We start from the raw sequence: 8,669 nt of genomic DNA on the forward strand, positions 1-8,669 counted from the left end.
AGTTCATTTACTGCGCATCTCACAATGCGCATGCAGGTAAGGGCCGTGGCCAGAAGCACTTTAACGTTATAGCGAGATGAAGCTAAAAATGCGTCTAAACGGCTGTTTCCACAGAGCTTCGTCTGTTTCTGTATTTAGGCTTCCAAAGGACACGACACAAAGACAGAAGTGCCTTCAGTTCAATATTAATTATCTTCCAGAGAATTATAAAATACTCAGCAAGCATGATTTGACAAAACAGCTCCAGAATCTCTCCAAGTTCAGTGCTGGATTCGGCTAAAATCTCCTCAAAGCAGAAGTTGTAAGCTACAAGTAAGTGTTTTTATTTGTTAAAATTGATCATGACATGTACAGTGTCTAGCATTAACGGTATGCTGTAGCAATGATGTAAACAATGCGAAATGCTGCTTTGCCGGCAAACGATTTAGCTACAAATTCATATCTATCAGCCAAACTGCTGTAACACACACTCACTCCACCAGCATGTTCGTGTCTCTTATGTGTGTGCGCACGGGACTGCTGATTGTCTTTAGGCAGCTTTTCCATGTGTTTCACATCTCAGATAATGAAGTCGCAAAAGATATGTGGATGATTCATATTACTTACACCTGCATATTCCGGATACTCGTGAAAGACGTCATAACGCATAGAGTTAAAAAAAAATACAGATTAGCTTACCTGACTAGTGGTCGCAGCAGAATAATAAATCAAGGCTCAACAGGTAGCATAAACAAAGTATGGGGAGAAAACAGAATAAACGAGGGCTGAAAACAAAAAGAGCACCACTCCACATCTGGATGGCCGCTCAAATCCCCGTCACTGAAACACTGCAGCGCGAGCTCTTAAATCGCCAACAGTCAATGGTCTGCAGGTGCGGAGGAATCAACTTAAAATCAAAACACAAACAGATACAAAACACTAGAAGGCGACAAAGTAACATAAATAAATAAATAATAAATACATGGACATGTAACATCCATGCTTCTAATGATTGCTTATGAAAGGTTGATCATTTAATGGGAAGTTTAGTACATTTGGAGTCACAAGAAAGCAAAAAGTTTAATTCAAGTTCAAGTTCTATTTATTTATATAGCACGTTTCCAACTGCCACAGGGCTGCACAAAGTGCTTTACAGAGAGAAAATAAACACATGATGTGAGCATAAAACAGTAAAAATAGGAATAGGCTCATAATAAGAAGGAACATAGAAAAATTATCAATAAAAGAGCAAAAATAAAAAATAGTAAAAATAATAATAAAATAGTTTTTCCTAATTAAAAGATGCTACCACAGTTGACCAACTCTAAACACAATAGAGAACATGATTGTTTTAATCCAGCACATTTGTCAAAGAAGAGATTTGTAATATAAAACCAGTGAATGACTTTGGTAAAGGCAGTGCTTCATCCAATTCATTTTAAACATTGTCAAATCAAGAACAGTGAGTCCACCTTTAGAAAAGCTTATTGTTTTTCTTTTGACATATTCTGTCCCGTTTTTCCAGATGAACTGAAATATAGCTCTATCAATCTCTGTACACATTTCGGGATTATCATATACTGTAAGGAGAGAGCGGGATACAGCAGCCTTGATATTCCTTCAGCTTTGGAAAGTAGAAGACGTCCATGGATAGTCGGGTTCCTCTGAGACCAGCAATTAAACACAGTTGACTTTCTTCAAACATTTAGAAAAGTTCTGATCCTTTCAGAAGAACATTTATTTATTGTAATACTTCAATATGTGATGGTGTGCCTGACCTTAATTCCACAAACATCTGAGATATCACAATGAAGAATTGTCAACAGATTTTTCTGATTAACAGAAAGGCCAGAAGCATCCAACAATCATTGTAATGGCTGTGATATTTCAGGGACTTGTTTTTATTATGTATAGAGACACATGCATCATCTGCACTATTTGAATACCTTCAACATTTGAGCAATTGACCACATAAAGATTAAGAAGCTCTGCAACCACCAGAAACTGAAAAGGGGAAACAGTACAACCTTGTCTGATTCCTCTTCCAATGACAAAACGTGGAGAAGCTCCATGAGGCAAAGACACATTACTAGTGAAGTCTTTATACAGAGTCTGAACAGTTCTCACAAACTCTTGACCAAAGCCAAAATGCTTCAAAGTGTCTGGATGAAGGGATGCTCGACAGCGTTGAAGGCCTTGTAAAAGTCTAAACACAAAATGAGAGCATCATCGTTCACCAACTCTGAGCAATCTAAAAGGTCTAAAACAAGACGGATATTATTGAAACATGTCAATCTTTCATGAAACCTGATTGTGAGAGTGAAATGTGTTTAATCTTCTAGCATATACTGCAGTGAGAATTTAATAATCAGAATTAAGCAGAGTTACGGGACGCCAGTTATCAAGAAAAGGTTTCTCCTTATTTGGTTAAGGGATCAGTGTGATTATGCCTTGCTTCATTGATTCAGCTAATCCTCCTCTATCTGAGCTTTCTTTGAACATATTCAACATTACCAAACAGCCTATACAGTTCAAATGGCAAACCATCTGGTCCTGGGCTTTTATTAAATGGGTTTACTGTAATTATAGTGTCCAATTCCTCTACAGTTATTACAGTCTCTCAAACATCATGATGATCGTCATTAATGGTTGGAATAAATGACTGAACATTACAAAAGAGTTGATCAGAGCATTCTGGCTGAAAGGAAGAAATAAGACTGGGAAAACTCACATACAAACTTTAATATTGTTCCTTCATCTGAGATGAGGTGACCATTAATATCAAGGGTTGATATGCTTTTCTGCTCACCTCTTCTCTTTTCTGAATTAAGAAAAATAGGTTGAATTATTTTCTTCAAATTCTGGCCACTTGACCTTATGAAAGCACCTTTGGCCGTCTCCACATAAAGAGTATCAAGGTCTTTCTTCAGTGTATATTACTTCTCTTTGTCCTGTTCGCTAGGAGAGGAGAGACATAAGCTGCGTCCCAAATCGCATACTTATGCACTATTCTACGCCATTTTGTAGTATAAATAGTGTAAGTAGTGTGTTCACACTGAAAATATAAAAAATAATAAGTGCACTTTAATTACCCGGATGATGTACTCATTCAGCCGCTAAAAGGAAGTGTGTAATGATGGACACTTCACACACTCAACGACTGCAGGTTTGCTCACATAGCAGAAGGGGCGAAGCTATCGGACGCACATGTTGAATAACTTTATTTATTTTGGATGGTGAAAGCAAAATTCTCCTATGAGAGTGATTATAGCGCCTCCCGATGGTGAATGCGTCAATACTCACAGCAGGTATTATTTGATAATTCGGTTGTTTATTTCAGTGATTTGGCAACCGTCAAACGTCATCAGGGAAACGGTTTGAATTTCCGCTTAGTAAAAAAACATTAGTGTGCCATTTGGGACAACACTACATACATGTACTATCCTGTTGAGTGTGTAAGTGCGTAAGTACATAGTGCATGAGTGCATAGTGTATAGTGTGCCATTTGGGACGCAGCTATACACTATTGTTTATACCCTGAATGATTGCAGAGCTCTTCAATTCCCTTGTGTTGGAGAGTTCTTTGCCAAACTGTATAGAGAAATTCAACATTCAAATGTAAAGGTTTCCCATTTTCTCATTGCAGAGTCTGAATCAGATTTGTTCAATTATTTGCTTAATACCTGAACAGTATGAAGAGTATTGTGAAAAGGGAGTATTTAGTTTACAATAGTCTGGCGGTCTAAGAACGCAATTGGAAGCCTTCGATATTTCAAGATCAATACACGCATGATCAGTTAGCAGAGCTTGAGAAACAGTACAGCAATTAATAAAAGAAGCTAGTCGATCAGATACCAGACATAAGTCTATTCTAGATCTTTACCACATGTCTGCTTTAAACCAAGTAAAACAGAGCTTACTGATTTCATGGCCGTGTCTGAAAGCATCCAACAATGAAAGACGTTTACAAAAGTCGATTATAACTAAATTAAGTAGTGTCTTTTAAAAGACAAGTCTATATGGTGTTAAAAGACAACACAGACGGGTTAAATCTGTCTTTCAATGTTGAAGTAGAGGGCTTTAATTACACAATCTATGCTACTTCAGAGAGTGTAATAAAATGTTTTGGCTGTGGAAAATTTGTCATTTGGTCCCTGCTTGCCCTGATGCGGTTGATCCTGCTCAGAGTGCTGTTTCTGACATTACACCTGCTGCAGAGACTGTGGCATCTCCTGCTGATGCTCCAGTCTCTGAGGTGGCAGTAGAGTCTGAATCAAATACATTGACTCTGGCTGAAATTGTTGCAGGCGCTTCTGTTGTACCTGCTTCAGTTAATTCTGAGATAGATGGCATGAATGGTCACATTGTTACACCAGTATTGACAGAACATATAGCAGTCACTGGAAAAAGCAACGAGGCTGGAAATGAAGCGGAAATGCAAACTGAGGCATTTTTCAAAGCTCCAATAAAAAGGAGAAAACGCAGAGGTAAGACGACAATACCACAGGCCAAAGAAGACAAGAGTGAGAATGAAAGTGCAGTTTCAGACATTGACAGCGATTCTTCAGACTCCAATGATTCAGACAGCTCTTTTCTTCATCACTAAATGAGGATGAAGAGCAGCCAGTGGTGTACAACACTGAACAACTAACTCAGCTTTCAAGAGAAACAAAGAGACTGAAGCTGAAGACTATTGTCCAGATCCATCTGCTCTTATAAGAGATGTAAAGAGGTGCATTAAGGAAGGAGCTTTCTGTGATCAGGAAGTGTACCGTCTTAGAAAATCCATGAGAAAAATGAGAAAACAAATGCGTGAAGATGAAGAACAGGACATGGTGTGATAGCTTCTTCTGTTTTTGACTGTTTCTATCATTTATGAGAGACATTAAGATTGGAGCTCTACACTTGAATGCTGCTAGAAACAGTCAGAAGAGAATGTGTCTGTCTGAGTTTATAAAGATGAAACGTATTTATGTGACCTTCATTCAAGAGTCTCAGAGTGCTTTATTTAATGAAATAGACTGGAGAACAGAATGGGATGCTCAAGTGTTCATGAGTCACATGTCCTCTAATAGTGGAGGAGGAGCTCTATTGCTTTCACAGCAGTTTTCACCAATTCTATGTGGAGAGAAAGAAATAGTCAAAGGACATTTATTACAAATTAAAGCAAAACTTGAGAATATTTTAATGACTTATTTAAATATTTACGCTCCTACAAAAGGAGATGAAAGAACAGACTTCTCCAATGCTTTTAGTGCTGTCCTTAAAGATATCAAATCAGAAGAGTTTTCATTTTAACAGCACAGAGAATGAGAAGAGAGATCCAAATCACTCAGAAACACATCCTGCTTCACTAAAAGTGCTTCCACAATTAGTAAGAGTGTTTGATTTATGCGATGTGTGGAGGAATGATCATCATGAAAATAGACAGCACACTTGGGCACATAGTAAGAATCATTTTATTTCAATGGCAAGGCTTGATAGATTTTACATGTTTCATTTTCAAGCAGATTGTGTCAAAGATTGTAAAATAATTCCTGTTGGGTTTTCAGATCACTCTTCTGTTATTTGTACTCTAATTGTTCATTACTTTTGGTTCTTGATGACAGTTTGAATAAAGGTTTACTCCCATTAAGCTGCAGAAGAGCTGTAATTACTGTGTTACCAATAAAGGAAACTTGCAAAGAAGAAGCAACTGGAGACCAGCATCTCTTTACTGCACCCATTATAAAATACTGTCAAAGGCATCAGCTACACGACTGAGTAAGGTAATAGGTCAAGTAATACACCAAGATCAACATCATTGTATAGCGAATATATCAGTTTTTGACAATGTTTATTTGGTTAGAGATGTTTTAGAAGTAATTGGGTATTAATTGTGGACTGATCTCTTTAGAGCAAGAGAAAGCGTTTGACCGTATACAACATGAATATTTAATAAAGCTTTTAGAAATGTTTGCTTTGAGCCCAGCTTCTGTAAATATGATCAATGTTTTGTACAGAGACATTCAAAGTGTATTAAAAGTCGACGGTGGTCTGAGTGCTGCTTTTACAGTACAGAGAGGAGTTAGACAGGGATGTGCTGTGTCGGGGATGTTGTACACACTGCCTATCCAACCTGTGCTGAATAAACTAAGCTCTGAGATAAAGGGTGTGTGTGTTCCTCATTGTGACGTTTCTCTGCATCTTTCTGCTTGTGCTGATGATGTTGTTGTTTCATCTCGAATGCGGAAGATATTCAGAAACTGGATTTTATTGTAAGTGATTTTCAAAAGATCTCCTCTGCTAAAGTCAACTGGGGAAAGAGTGAAGCCCTGCTTGTGGGCAGCTGGAGCGGTGTCCCTCCCAAGTTACCTGGAGGTTTGACATGGAAGAAAGGAGGCTTGAAATACCTCGGGTGAAGATGACTGTGTTCAGAAGAACTGGAATGGCACGCTTGAGAAAATACAAAGACTTCTACAATAATGGAAATGGTTACTTCCCCAGTTATCGTATAGAGGCCGCACACTTATAGTTAACAGCTTGCTGGATCCTCTATATGGCACAAGCTGGCGTGTGGAGACCCCCCTATTGGTTTACTACCGAATTTTCAAAGAGAGATGGTCAATTTGTTCTGGGACAACCTACACTGGATCCCTCAAAGTGTTCTCTTCTCACCAAGAGATGAAGGAGGTCAAGGCTTGGTTGGTCTTGTGAGTAGAGGAGCAGCGTATAGACTGCAGGTCATCCAGAGACTATTGTTTGGGCCCAAGAGTCTTGAAGAGCCGGTGGTTTTTGTCAGGAGATGACACTCCAGGATTGATGGACATATCAGTATCCAAAACAATGCCACGATTGAGAGACATTGTTGACAAAGCAGGCACTGGACTGAGTGAATCTTGCTAAATGTATGGGAATAGGATCAGTAAGGTTTGCACAGGAACTCTGAGATAAACTGAGTGTGATGTTGAATGAAAAACACTGCTGGAGAGTTCTAGTCGGGATCTTTTTATCCCAGATGACGAGGAGTTTTCCCTGATATCAGAATTGAAGCTGTTGTTGGAGATGTTGGGGATAATAGTCCATCGCTGTGTTTTAATGAAAGTGCTGATGTTAGTTCAGCCGAAGGTGAAATATTTGACAGAGATATTGTGGAAATAAATAACGAGCACATTTTAAAAGACAGAACTGACACGGTATGGAGAAACACACTGGCAGTAGAAGAAGTCATGAAAGCAGAATGGAGAATGATCTATAAAGCAGCATTGATGAGAAGAGGAGGACACTTGCAGTGGAGAATATTACATGCTGCTGTAGCTGTGAACACAAATGAGCCCTAATATCAGTGAGACGTGTCCATTTTGTCCAGAGAGAGAAACTATTGTTCATTGTTTTACAGAGTGTACGAGACTTTCTCCACTGTTTAATATCCTGACTGCTTTATTTTCACCAATGCCTCATTTCTGTTCAAAACAGGAATGTCCACTAATTCAGTTCTTATTGACCGAGCAAAATGAGCAATCTGTGTTTCTAGGAGAAATGAAATCAACAAAGACATGAACAAAACACTGCATCTATTATTAAACACAGGAGAACATCTAGAAGTGTTGTGGATTTAATGACTGTAACTTGACAAATGCAGTGACTGTTGTTGAGTGTGAATGGTGTTGTGATGCTGGACTGTGTCTGTCATCAATCAAGAATTGCTTGAACTGATGTCAATAATAACACATGTGGAAATAATTGTAATTAAAGGTTTTATAAAATAAAATTAAAAATCTTTTTTTTACACTCTCTCTCTATCAATTTAATTAAATAATTACAGACACACCCACACACAGACACTCTCTCTCACACACAGAGCGAGAGAGAAAGATACACATGCATACACAAACACACACACACACACACACACACACACACACACATACATACACACAGAGACAGACATGCACACACACACACTCTGTCTCTCTCACACACACACATGCACATGAATACACACAAACACACTCTCTCAAACAAACACACAAGCATGCATGTACACACACAAATACTCTCTCTCACACATACACACACACACACACATACATACGTAGCGCACACACACACTCTCTATCTCTCTCACACACACACACACACACACACACACACAGTAGTGAACACATGCGCACTCACGCAAACACAAACATACAGTGGTGAACACATGCACACACACACACACACTCACGCATACACACTCACACACATGAACATACACTCACTCACACACACACTTTCTCTTTCTCTCTCACACACACACATACACACACACACACACACATACACACATTCACTCTCTCTCTGTTACACACACACAGCAGTGAACATGCACGCACGCATGCACACACACACACACACACACACACACACACACACTCTCTCTCTCTATGTCACACACACTCACACACTCTGTTTCTCTATCACACACACACACACTCAGCAGTGAACATGCGCACACACACACACAAACGTAAACAGCAGTGAACATGCACACACACACACACACACACACACACACAGTAGTGAACTCATGTACTCACGGGCAAACACACAAACACACACACTGCTGCTGACTGCTCCTGCAGAGGATTCTGGGTAAATCTCTCGTCAGTCTTCAGCTCAGTTTCACTGATGATCCAGGATAATAAAGCCAGAACCCAAACCCAGCA

Source organism: Danio rerio, chromosome 4 (assembly GCF_049306965.1).
Source record: "Danio rerio strain Tuebingen ecotype United States chromosome 4, GRCz12tu, whole genome shotgun sequence".
NCBI classification, from domain to species: domain Eukaryota; kingdom Metazoa; phylum Chordata; class Actinopteri; order Cypriniformes; family Danionidae; genus Danio; species Danio rerio.